This window comes from Elephantulus edwardii, unplaced genomic scaffold, assembly GCF_000299155.1.
Source record: "Elephantulus edwardii isolate Elephantulus edwardi_28Jun2011 unplaced genomic scaffold, EleEdw1.0 scaffold00024, whole genome shotgun sequence".
NCBI lineage: Eukaryota > Metazoa > Chordata > Mammalia > Macroscelidea > Macroscelididae > Elephantulus > Elephantulus edwardii.
Window position 1 is genome coordinate 4,844,527 of NW_006399774.1, and position 13,591 is coordinate 4,858,117.

Consider the following 13,591-nt stretch of genomic DNA (forward strand, 5'->3'; position numbering starts at 1 on the left):
GATGGATTGATTCAGTGACTGGGGTAATCGGGATGGGTGTGTCAGAGGCAGTGCGGTTGGCGCAGGATAGAGCAGGGTTTAGGGCTGTTGTGCATAGAGTCACTATGAGTTGCAAATGACTCGATGGCACATAACAACAACAACAACAACAACCACATGCCTAAAGCATGTGAGGTGAATCCTCATCATTCTTGCCTCCAAAGAGCACTCTGGTTGCAGCACTTCTAGGACACATCTCTTTGTTCTCCTGGCCATCCATGAGATATTCAGTGCTCTTCTCCACCACTACAGCTCAAAGGCATCAATTCTTTTTCTACCATTCTTATTCATTGTTCAGCTCTCAAATACATAGCAAGTAATTGAAAAGACTATAGCCTGAATCAAACACATCTTAGCCCTCAAACTGATGTCATTACTCCTCAATAATTTGGAGTGGTCCCTAACTGCAGATTTTCCCAGTGCCATGCATCTTATTTCCTGACTGCCCGTGCCAAAGGTGTTAATTGTGGATCCAAGCAAGATGAAGCTTTGACAGTTTTAACGTCCTCTCCATCCATTATGACTTTACCTATTGGTCCAGTGGTAAGAAACTTTGTTTTCTTGACATTGAGATACAACACATACCGAAGGCTGCATTCCTTGATCTTCTGCAACAAGTGCTTCAAGTCCTTCTCACTTTCAGCAAGTAAGGTTGTGTCATCTGTATAATGCAGGTTATTGATGTGTCTCCCTCCAATCCTGATGCCACATTCCTCCTCAGAGATTCCAGCTTTTCGGATAATTTGCTAAGCATATAAACGAATAGGTACGGAGACAGAATATAACCCTGACGCACTCCCTTCCCAATTTTAAACCATACAGTTCTCCCTGCTTTGTTTAGACAATAGCCTCCTGGTCCAGGTATAGGTTCCTCATGAGCACAATTAAATGCTCTGGGATTCCCATTCTACTCAATGTCAGTCATAACTTGTTATGATCCATACAGTCAAATGCTTTTGTATAATCAATAAAGCACAAATAGACATTCTTCTGGTATTTACTTTCAGCCAGATCCTTCTGACATCAGCAATGATATCCCTGGTGCCATGGCCTCTTCTAAATCCTGCTCGAACTTCTGACGTTTCCCTATCTATGTAATGTTATCATTTTTTTTTCAGTATCTTCAGCAGTATTCTGCTTGCATGTTAGATTAATGATATTGTTTTCTAGTATCCACATTCAGTTGGATCACATTTCTGGGGAACAAATACAGACCTCTTCTTATCAGTTGGCAAGACAACTGTCCTCAAAATTTCCTGGCCTAGACTGGTGGAGTGCATCCAAGGCTGCATCTTTTAATAAAACAAGTCAAATTATATCCCATTGATTCCTGGGGCTTTATTTTTTTGCCAATGCCTTCAATACAGCTTCTACTTCCTCCTTCATTGCTATTGGCTCCTGTTCATATGGTACTGCTTTAAATTTTTCAGTTTCAATCAGTTTCTTCTGGTACAGTGATTCTGTATGTTCCCTTCATCTTCTTTTGATGCTTTCTAGGTCATTCAATAAATTGCCCATAGAATCTTTCAGTATTGCAACTACAAGGCTTAAATTTGTTTCAACTTGAGAAATGCAGAGTTCTTCCCTTGTATTCTTCAGTTCTCTCTGCACATTCCATTATAGTACTTTATGTTGTCCTCCCAAGCTGCTCTTTGAAATTTTCTGTTCAGCTCTTTCACTTTGACATGTTTTCCTTTTGTTTTGGCTTCCTGATGCTCCAGTGCAATCTTTAGAGTCTCTTCTGACATCCATTTCAATTTTTTTCTTTCTCTTCTGTTTTCATAATGACCTTTTGCTTTCTTCATGGTTGATATCCTTGATATCATCTCATTGCTCATCTGCTCTTTGACCATTGGTGATACTGAAATCTATGCCTCTAGTATGTCAAATGCCAAAATGGTTATCTATGGTGGACAGGTTTTGAGGGAGCTCCCTGATCAAGCCAGACTAGGAAACAGTATGGGCCATCTACTCCTTATATAACAGGTCATTGAAAACCCTATGAACACTAAAGAAAGAGAATAGTTGTAGTAGTGAAGTGGTAGAGTCCAGATTGGAAGTCAGCTGAAATGAGGGAAAACAATAACAAAATCATTTCATAATTGAAACATGGAATGCACATAGCTTGAATGTCAGAAAACTGGAAATTGTTAAAAATGAAAGGAATATTGACATACTACACATTGGTAAGATGAGATGGACCAGCTTTAGCCACTTTGAATCAGTTAAGTCTATGGTATAATGAAAACCAGAAGAAAGGTGTTGCATTCATAGTAAAAAAAGTCATTTTCAAGTTCTATCCTGAAACACAATGTTGTGAGTAATAAGATAATATCCATATGCATGCAAGGAAGACTCATTAACATGACTATTATTCAAACATACCCTTCTACATCTAGAGCCAAAGAGGAAGAAATTGAGAATTTTTACCAATTCTTGCAGTCTGAAATTGACTGAATATGCAATCAAGATGCATTAATGATAATTGGTGACTGGAATGTAAAAGTAGGAAACAGTGAAGAAGGAATAGTGGTTGAAAAGATGGACTTGCTGATAGAAATGACCCTGGGGATATGATGGATTGAATTTAGCATTCACAATGATTTATTCATTGCAAATACCTTTTAAAATTTTATTATTTTTTTTATGTGTACCATCAAATCGGTTCTGACTGGTACAGGAGGAGATTGCCTTTCCTTCTCCAGAAGAGCATCTGGTGGATTCAAACTCCATGCCTCTAGGATTGCAGTGCAGCTTTTTGCCAGTAGGCCACCAGAGCTCCCTGCAAATACCTTTTTTAAAAGACACAAATGATGACTTTACACATAGATCTCACCTGAAGGGGTGCAAAGGAATCAGATTGACTACATCGGTGGAAGGAATCATTAGAGAAGCTCAATATCGACAGTCAAAACTAGGCCAGGGGCAGACTGTGGGTCAGATCACCACCAATTACTCATATGCAAGTTCAAATGGAGGTCGAAGAAAACGAAAATAAGTCCACAGGATCCAAGGTTTGATCTTAAATAAATTCCATCTGAATTTCAAGATCATCTTAAGAACAGGTCTGAGGCATCGAACCTCAATGATCAAAGACGCTGTGAATGGTAGTCTAAAGATGTAATCAGGATGTTGCTGCTGCTGTTAGGTGCCATCGAGTTGAGTATAACTCATAACAAGCCCATGAACGAAAGGTCTGAACCCTGTCCTGTCCTGGGCCGTTCTTCTCATCTTTGTTACCCTTGAGCTCGTTGCTGCAGTCACTGTGTCTATCAATCTCATGAGGGCTTTCCTCTCTTTCTTTAAGTCCTCTGCCTTTCCAAGCACGATGTCCCTTGCCAAAGAGTAGCCTTCCCGGCAACCAAGTAGGTGAGAGACAAAGCTTTGCCATTCTTACCTCTAAGGAATGCTCTTTCCCCCAATACTTTTTCTTATGAGGATGTTGTTAGGTGTCGTCAAGTAGCAACTCATAGCAACCCTATAAACAACAAATGTAAACCTGTCCTATCCCGTACCATTCCCCGCCCCCACCCCGAGCCCATTACTGCAGTGACTGTGTCAATCCATCAGATTGAAGATCTTCATCTCTTTTGCTTTCTCTCTGCCTTTCCAGGCATAATGTCCCTCTCCAAGGAAGAGCGTCTTCAAGCAACATGTCCAAGTATATGAGGATGTTGTATTTGTTATGTGCTGTCATGTTGCCTACAACTCACAGAAACCCTATGTATAGCAGAAACCTTCCCTGTCCTGAGCCAGTTTCACTAATTGTTTTTTTAATTAATTTTAATGAAAGTTTACAGAGACTTTGGGTCTCACTAATTCTGATGCATTAACTCTCACATCCCCAGTTACTGTATCAATCCATCTCATCCGGGGCCTCCCTCTCCTGCGCTGTGCTCCACTCTTCTGAGTGTGACGTCCTTCTCTAAGGGTCAATCTCTCCTGGCCACATGCCCAGAGTATGTGAGATGGAGCTTCAAAATCCTAGCCTCTAAGGAGAGACATGGTTTCACCCTCTCCAAGACAGACCTATTTTGTTCTTGGAAATCCATGGTATATTCAGTACTTGTCTTCAGCACCACAACTCAAAGGTGCCAATTCTTCTGTCATCCTTAGTTATTGTTCAGCTCTCTGATGCACAGCAAGTAATTGCAAAGACCATAGCCTGGATTGGGCACATCTTATGTACCTGTCACCTATTTTAAAAAAATCTATAGACCACCAATGTGGATGAAAACTCATAAATGACTATCAAATAAAATGATAAAGTGGCAAAAAAGAAAGGCTCATTAACAGCCGAGATATGCTAAGGCTACGGCCTTGCTCGTAGGAAATAAAGACAATAAAAAGCAGTTGATAAAGATCAGAGTACAGCTTCCAGTAAAGTTTACACTCAAAGTTTTTTTAAGTTCAAATTTCTTCACAACCTCCTGTTGTTCTTATGTGAATTATCTTCATTCAAATGAAATTGGAATGACTAGTTTTTCCTTTTCTGTTATCATGAGCTGGATACCAATGAGATTGTCCTCTGCTTAGCTTGTTGATGACTTTCTAATAGTTTGAGTTCTTTCTCCTGGAAATTACCTAGGGGTACAAAACCAGAATGCTCTTTCTCTCATTTAATTTCTCTCTTTCCATTATTATGTGACAGTGCATCTTCCTAAATTACGGTCAGTGCACTTTGTCAGCACAATAATTAAGTTTCTTTCACAGTTTGGACTCAGTTTATGTGACAGATGCATATTTTTCTCAGCCAGGATTACTTTTTCTTTGCAAAAATAATGAAGTGGGTCTTAATTTATAAATATCTCCCCACTCCCGTTGCATTGATTTTCCCTAGAAAGGCTTATTATCTTAATTAATGAAGGCAGAACTGTGATGAAGAAAAATTTCCATTTGAGACCCAAGTTATTTCTCAGTCATGTGCAAATTTGAACCTGGTAGGTGGGTGAAGGGAATTGGAATTGAGGAATCTTCACCTTGTTTTGATGTGTTTTTATTGCTAAGTGCCTCTAGTTGGTTCTAACTCATAGTCACTGTATGTACAATTGAGCATAACTCCACCTACTTGTGTACCAGCCTCACAAACTCTGCTATGCTTAAGCCTTTTGCTGCATTCAATTTATTAGGCCATCTGGTTGAGAGTCTACATCTCTTTGGCTGATGCTTTAATTTCCCAAGTGTAATATCCTTTTCTAGGCAGCTCTGGTGGCTTCGTGGTAGGAAGTTGCACGACAATCCCAAAGACATGTGGTTCGAACCCACAAGCTGCTCCACGGAAGAAAGGTGAGCAATCTCCTCCCTCTTCACTGCTCCTGAAAAATTCTCTGGAGGCTCAGCTATGGGCCGGTTCTGACTCGATGGTACAGCAATAACAACAGTGTCCCTTCTCTAGTGATTAGCTTTTCCTGGTTGGTGTTGCTGTTAAGTGCCCTCAAGTCGTAGACGACTTTATAGCGACCCTATGAATGAAAGGCCTGAGCACTGTTCACAGAGTTTCCAGAGGCAAGCCATTTTGGAGGTGGATGCCACTCCTGCTTCCAAGTTTATTTTAACTGGGGAGCTCCAGCAAACACTGTCCGCCATGGGTGACCATTATCGCATTTGGCACATCAGTGTCACGGTGTTCAGCATCACAGCAACCACGAGGTACCTCTGTACAGCAATGTACACACCAGTGCTATACCACCTAGAAGAATGTTTGACAGGAAAACACTTTGAACCAGGCCTGAGGGCTGCAGTTTAAAATCACCCTCCTTGGGCTTGGTAGCATAACGTTCTGTCCACTAGGCCAACGTAGCTCTCTCTATTTCTTTTTTCCTGGTAGCATGTCTAAAATAAGTGAGATAAAGTTGCACTCTCTTTCTTCTAAGGAGCATCCTGATTACACTTATTCCAAGATAATGCCCATTATTTTGGTCCTCCAGTGGTGTATTCAGGATTTTTTTGCTAAAGTCACACTTCACCGACATCAATTCTTCTTTGATCTTCAATGTTCATTTTCTCAATTTTATAAGCATGTGAGACAATTGAGTATACCATGGCTCAAGTCTGGTGCACTTTAGTTCTTAAAATGATATCGTTGATCATTAACATCTTTTCCGTCTTTTTTAAATTAATTTTAATGAAAGTTTACAGAGACTTAGGGTTTCCGGTCAGTCATTCATTGCTGCACTTTTCTTTCTGCTCACCTCCTCCCCCCAATTCACTCTTCTCCTCAAAAAGTAAAAGAAAAACTCTTTCATTGTTATGCAATCCCTCCCTTCAAGTCCTCTCAACTGTGGAACTTTCCTTCTGGGCTCCTGTCATGGCAATAATACACAATCATATAACCCTTTTAAACAGTTCTATCGATCACTAACATTTTAAAGAAGTCTTTAGGAGCAGATTTTTCCAATGCAATTTTTTTTTTAAATTTCTTGGCTGTTTCTTCCATGTGTGTTGATTGTGGATTCAAGTTAAATGAAATCCTAGATGTCAATCTTTTCTCCATTTATCATGAGGTTGCCTGTTGTTTCTGCTGTAAAGTTTTCTGTTTTCACTGTCTGAGGTGCAGCCCCATTGAAGGCTATATAGTCTTCGGTCTTCATTGAGTTCTTCTCCTCTTCATTTTCACCAAACCATGTTGTGTAACCTGCATCTCACAGGTTGCTGATAAGCCTTCCTCTGATCTTTTGTTGTTGTGTGCTGTAGAGTTGGAACTGATCCATAGCAGACTGTCTGGTGGGTTTTCAGGGGCAGTTAATGACACAAGAAGAGATTACCCATCCTTCTCCTATAGAGCAGCTGTTGGATTAGAACCATGTACCTTTGAGACTGTAGCACAGCCTCTTGCCACTAGGCCATCAGTGCTCCAATCTTTATGCTACATACATTTTCACACAGTCAATTTTTCATATTATTTGCTCTTCATGAAAATGGAATAAGTATGGTAGAAGGGTACAATTCTGATACCTTTCCTGAATTTAAACATTACAATATTCCCTTAGTCTGATAAAATGACTTCTTCTTGTGCCATGTACTGGTTCTGTGTGAGCACAATTAAGTGTTCTGGATTTCTCATTCTTCTCAAGCAAGAATTTTTTTAGTGTCATCTGTTTTGAAGAACACGGCCATTGTTGGCTTCTGTGTTCTTATTGGTAGAATACCAAGGGGAGAACCATCATATTGATGAACATTTTGGGAATTGACAGCTCTCCCAGGGATCCTGGTTAGGGTGTAGTATAGTTTTGGTCTAGGCAGGTCTAGCTGGCCTAGTAATAAGGAGCTGCACTGCTAACCCAAAGGTATGCAGTTCAAATCCATCAACTCCTCCTAGCTGATTTGCTGCCCCTGAAAAACCCATTGGAAGGTCAGCTACCAGCAGGTTCTGACTCAGTGGCACATAGTAATAATGATAATAACAACTTTGGTATAAAACAAAGTTGTCAAACAGCAGATTTGCTGTAAAAGAGATCTTTAAAGTGTTAAAAAGCAAAAATGTAACTGTAAGGACTAAAATGTGCCTGACTCAAGCCACAATATTTTCCATTACTTCATATGCACAAATATTCTCACCACTAGACCTTTAGGCAACATCATGACAGATGGAGAAAGATTGAAACTGTCAACAACTCCGTCTTACTTAGATCAGCAATCAGTATACTTGATACTAGCAATCAGGAGACCAGGAGACATAAAAGTCTGCAATCAGGGACCTCTTCAAATTATTGAAGAGCAAGAATATAATTTTGAGGACTAAAGTATGCCTAATTCAGGCCATAGTCTTTTCAGTCACTGGCTATATTACTGAGAACTGGATAATGAATGAGAATAACAGAAGAATTGATGTATTTGAGCTGTGGGGTTGGAGCGGAGTACTGAATATCTTATGGACTACCAAAAGAATAGACATATCTTGGAGAAGGTGTAGCCAGAGAGCCTCTTGGAAGCAAAGATGATGAAGCCTCGTCTCACATACTTGAAGTGTGTTGCTCAGAGAGCCTATTCCTTGGAGAAGAACATCATGCTTGGAAAAATAGAGAGATGCAAAAGAGAGAAAGACCCTCAACTAAGTGGATTGACATAGTGACTACAGAAAAGGGCAGTGTGTGTTAGAGATTGTGACGACAGTACAGGATAGGATAAGGTTCAGATCTGCAGTTCGTAGGGTCACTATGAATTGTACTTGTTGACACCTAACAGTAACAACATACACACATCACCGATGGACAGTGGATAGGAAGTATGAAGAGGAACTGATGCTTTTAAATAATGATGCTGGAGAAGAATATTGAATATGCCAATAACTTCCGGAAAAAAACCAAGCAAGTGTTTCTTGAAGGGGGTGTAATTAGAATGTTCCTTAGGGTAAGAATAGGCAGATTTTATCTTTTATACTTTTGAAGGATGTTTGGCAAAGTAGTGAGTTAGAGACAAAAGGAATAACTTCAGTAAGATTCATTGCAAGGGAGCTCTGGTGGTTTAGTGGCAAGAAGCTGGAGAAGGTGGGACAACTCCTCCTGTGCCAGTCAGATCCAATTCCAAGGTACACAACAAGAAAAGAAAAAAACTCCAAAGATTGTTTGATACAGTTGCTGCATTAATGAGCCCAGGCACTGGACTGGATAACCTAACGGTTATGTACAAGGTGCAGGTTTGCACATTGTTTCTTTCTATTGTATGTGGAGTCACTGTGAGGTAGAATTGATATAACAACAGCAGCATATTTTTGGATGCATACACACACACACAAAAGAAATTTGATTTTTCAGTCTATTCTGTAAAAATCATATGATTTATGATTAATCACAGTCATATTTTATGATCTGCCATAAATTATATAATTTGGGGAAAGCTTTCAATATTAGCACATCAGATTGTGGGTTAATTGAACTTAGAGAATTATTGTGAGCGATTTAATGAAATAACAGATACAGTGTGCATAGTACAGAGCTTGTAACCTAACAGGAACCTGAATTTTTTTTATTTTTTTATTTTTTGCTGTGTATCTGCAGAGGCAAGAGCTGAAACCAGAAAGGATTCTGTTAAGACAGCCCATTTTCTTCATTCTCTCTCTTCCTATTGCTTTCTTTGTTTAAATTTTTATCTTATATTTGTTTGCATACAAAATTCATATACACTGTGTTTCACATTTTCCTTCATTCACATTGTATTTCATGTAATAATTCCCATACTTTATGTTTTATAAAATTAATCACCATTAACGACTAGGCCACCAGTAAATATTTAAGAAACGTCAGTTTAGGACGGCTAAAAAAAATTAATCACCATTGAACTATGCCCACCGTTACCCCATCTTTTCAGGTCCCCACTGGATCTTTCTCATTTCCTTTACCCCCTCCCTTTATCCATCGCTTTCTTGGTTTCCATGCTTCTTCTCTCAAGTTAGAGGGTGCAGTGTTTTGTCAGAATGAAGCCATGAAGGAGCCATGCTTTTTACTGTCTTGAGGAAAATGCTGCCAGGGTGTTCTTTGGAATCAAGAATGGTGAGACTTGTCTCATATACTTAGGGTATAATATCAAGAGGAGTCAGTCCTTGGATGAAAGGACATCATATTGGGAAGTGGAGGATCAGATAAGGAGAGGAAGAGCCCAACAAGATGGACAGACACACTGATTGTAACAGTGGGCCAGAGTGTGTCAGGTGGTGAGGACTGGGTAAGATACAGCAAGGTTCAGATCTGTTGTTCACAAGGTTGCTGTGAGTCATAGGAGTTGCGATGGCTTGTAATAACAAACAACAACAACAATGTAAAACCTACAACTCCAATCATCTCTGCCCTTAAATTGGTGAGGTAAGCAGTACATTTGATTTCCCATTAGTGCTTGGAAGTTCCTTTAATTGTTTCTTTCAGTAGAACAATATTTAAGAGCGCATTCTTCTCCCGGCAAGCAGCTGGTGGACTTGATCCATGTGCCTTGGGGTTTGTAGCACAGCTTCTTACCACCAGGGCTCTGCATTGTGGAGGGAAGCTCCCATTTGCATTTTTCTCTACCAAGCTCTGTTGTAGTCCATTTTCAAAATGGTCTAGATTAAAATTGACATAGAGCCCACCTCTTGGAAATCTTAGCCTTTTAATCTTTCTTTTTTAGGCAATCTCATGTAGCCTACATTTGATGTCACTAGTAAACACTTGACAATCTCCTCATCTAGAGAGGTACTTGCATGTTGTCTTTGCATAGCTTCAGCTGGGAAAGCCTTTTTGCACATCTGCTTCTTCTGTCATGGCCAATCCAGCTGGCCCTGGATCTACATAGCCCATTTTTTGGTCAAGTGCAGGATTAAGGTTATCTTACCTATGTACTCGACCCTGGATAGAATCACATACTAGAGACTAATAGTCACAGCATTTCGCTTTTCATCTCAGGAAAAGAAAGGATTCTACTGAGTTCCCAAAGATCGTCAATATACTTTTATTCCTACTTTGGAAGTCATCATTAATTCCAGTAATTACTCTAGAGAGAGCATTTTATTGATTGGTAAGCCAGCACAGAATATTATGAGGGCTGGAATTGCCTTTCAGGAGCAAAAATACAGGGTAATTTCTCACTTTAGGAATTAAAAATATCCCTTAGAAAACGGTTGTTGCCGCTAATAAAAAAGCAATTTCAACCAGTTATATCATATCCCTGTTCTTAATTTTGGAATTCTAACAAGTTTTCTTAAAAACCTGCATCTATTGTACCCATTGGAAAGTTGTTGTTAGATACCATGGCATTGACTTTGACTCTCAGCAACTTTTTGGACAACAGATCTGAATCCTGCACCATCCACACCATCTCTGACACCTTCAAACCCATTGATGTTATCTCTGTGTTAATCCGTCTTGTAGGTCTTCCTCTCTTTCTCTGACCCTCCGTCTTTGAAAGCACGATGTAGTTTTCCAAGGACTAGGCCTCCTGACAATGTGTCCATCCAAGGATGTGAGACGAAGTTTCACCATCTTTGCCTCTAAGGAGTACCATGGTACTATTTCCGGCAAAATAGATTTGTTTGTTCTCTTGGAAGTCTGTGGATTATTCATTGTTCTTCTCAAATACTGCAATTCAAAGATGTCAATTCTTTTTTATCGTTCTTATTCTTTGTCCAACTTTGTTTTTTGTATAATATCCTGTGGCTGTTATGATAAATTACCACAAATCTATCAGTTTGTGAAATTTCTTTTCTTACAATTCTGGGGGCCATAAAATAAAGGTAAAAAAAATAAAGGAGTAAAAAAGAATAATGGTATTTTGAATGTTTTGCTGTCTCTGGAGCTTTGAGTGGTGAGCTTCTTCCTTGGCTATTCCAACTGGTGGCTACTGGAATTTTTTTTGTTTCATAGTCACATCATTCCAGCCCCTGCCTCCATCTTCACGTTATTATTCTCTCTTTGTGTGATGTGTTCCTTTGCCTCTTGTAAGAACATTTTTGATAGTATTTAAGATCCGCTCAATGTAGACATCTTTCCCTCTCAAGATCCTTAGTTTAGTGGTATCTTTAAAGCCTGTTTTTTCAATCTTCTTGTTTTTAGGTGTCGTTGAGTCAAGTACGACTCATAGTGACCCTGTGAAGAACAGATATGAACCCTGTGCCATCGTCACACTTCCTGATAGACATGGGCCTGTTGTGGCAGTCACTGCATCAATTCACCTGGTCAAGGTTCCTTCTCTTCTTCGCCGACCCTCCACTCTTACCAGCATCATGTCCCTCCCCAAGGAATAGCCCCTCCTAGCAACACGTCCAAGGTACGTGAGGTGAAGCCTCATCATCCTTGCTTCCAAAGAGCACTCTGGCTGCACCCTCTCCACGACATATTTGTTTGTTCTTTTGGCAATCTGTGGGATGTTCAGTGTTCTTCTCCAACACCCCAGCTCAAAGGCATCAGTTCTGTTTCTGTCATCCCTATTCATTGTCCAGCTCTCACATGAATAGCAAATGATTGGAAAAACCATGGCCTGAATCTGACACACCTTAGTCCTCAAGCTAACATCAATACTCTCCAGGCATTTGAAGAAGTCCCTAACTGCAGTCTTCCCCAGTGCAATACATTTCCCGATTTCCTGACTGCTGGTAGCAAGGATGATAATTGTGGATTCAAGTAAGAGGAAACTGTTGGCAATTTCAGTCTCTTCTCCATTTGTCATGATGTTTCCTATTGGTCCAGTGGTAAAATCTTTGTTTTCTTAAAATTGAAATGCAATCCAAATCAAAGGCTACATTTCTTGATCTTCTGCAACAAGTGTTTCAAGTCTTCCTCACTTTCAGGAAATAAGGTTATGTCATCTGCATAACACAAGTTATTGATGAATCTTCCTCATCAATAGGTTTTCTAATAGGTAACATTAATGGTTCCAGGTGATCTATGGTCAATAATCAGTCCACTACACTTGACATATCCTAACTGTTAAATAGTAGTAAATATGACACTTATGATAATAAATATGGTACATTTTAAGAATATCAATAAATAATGCAAAGATTATGCCTTAGAATAAATAGCAAAATGTGTAGAAGGCCAAGGGGAAATTAATTTGTGAATTAAGTTAGGAGAGATGGCAAGGGAGGTAGAGAGAAGAAATAGGATACAGCAAGAAATGAGCTTCTGAAAGCTTTCATGTAATTCCCATTGCTAAGGAAACCACTTCACCATTTCCTGTCTCTCAGCTCTAAACAGCTACTTTGCTTGATATTTGGCATCACTGGAGGACTTTAATTGCTAGGTGAATAAAAGGCAAAGTACCAAAGTTAGAGCAGAGAGAAAAAATTACGATGATGAAAACGGACATAAAAACAAATTTTTAAGCTAATTGGCCAAAATGGTATTTTTTAAAAAGGAGGTTATGGCTCACTCCTCCCTCTCCCCACCCTCAGTTTAATGACAGAGGCAGAGGTGTGGAGATATATTTAAAGTGCCGTCACATTCCTTACCAATGAAGAAAAATAAGTTAAGCAATAATGTTAGTTCTTTCTTCCTCAGTCAGAACAGTAACAATTTATATTTTGTCATTTTAGCCCTCTTTCTTTCTGTTTAATGTGTGTGTGTGTGTATTGTCGAATCAGATCTGACCGCCCCTCCTTTTCCAGCGGAGCATCTGGTGTCTGTTTAATACTGTTGTTATTAGACAATTTGAGTCGACTGAATCATAGCAACCCCATGTGCGACAGGCAGAAACCATGCCCCATCCTTCGTCATCCCCACAGTCTCTGCCTTGTTCAAACCCATTGTTGCTGTCACTGTGTCAATCCTTCTCCTGGTGGATCAGTTTCTCTTTGATTCACCCTCTACATTTCACAGCACATCTTTCCCCAACGACTAGCTTCGTCTGACAACATGACCGAAATATGTAAGATGACATTTCATCATCTGTGCCTCCGAGGAGCACCCTGGTTGCACTTTCTTTCAGACATATTTGTTCTTTTGGTAGCTCATGTTAACACTCCTTGCTCATAGTCAACATCAATCATAGTTCAAAGGCATGAATTCTTCTTTGATCCTCTTTATTCACTGACAACTGGCTCCACAGTCAACACTATTGGCATCAGCAGCCAGGAAATTAAAAGATGTAT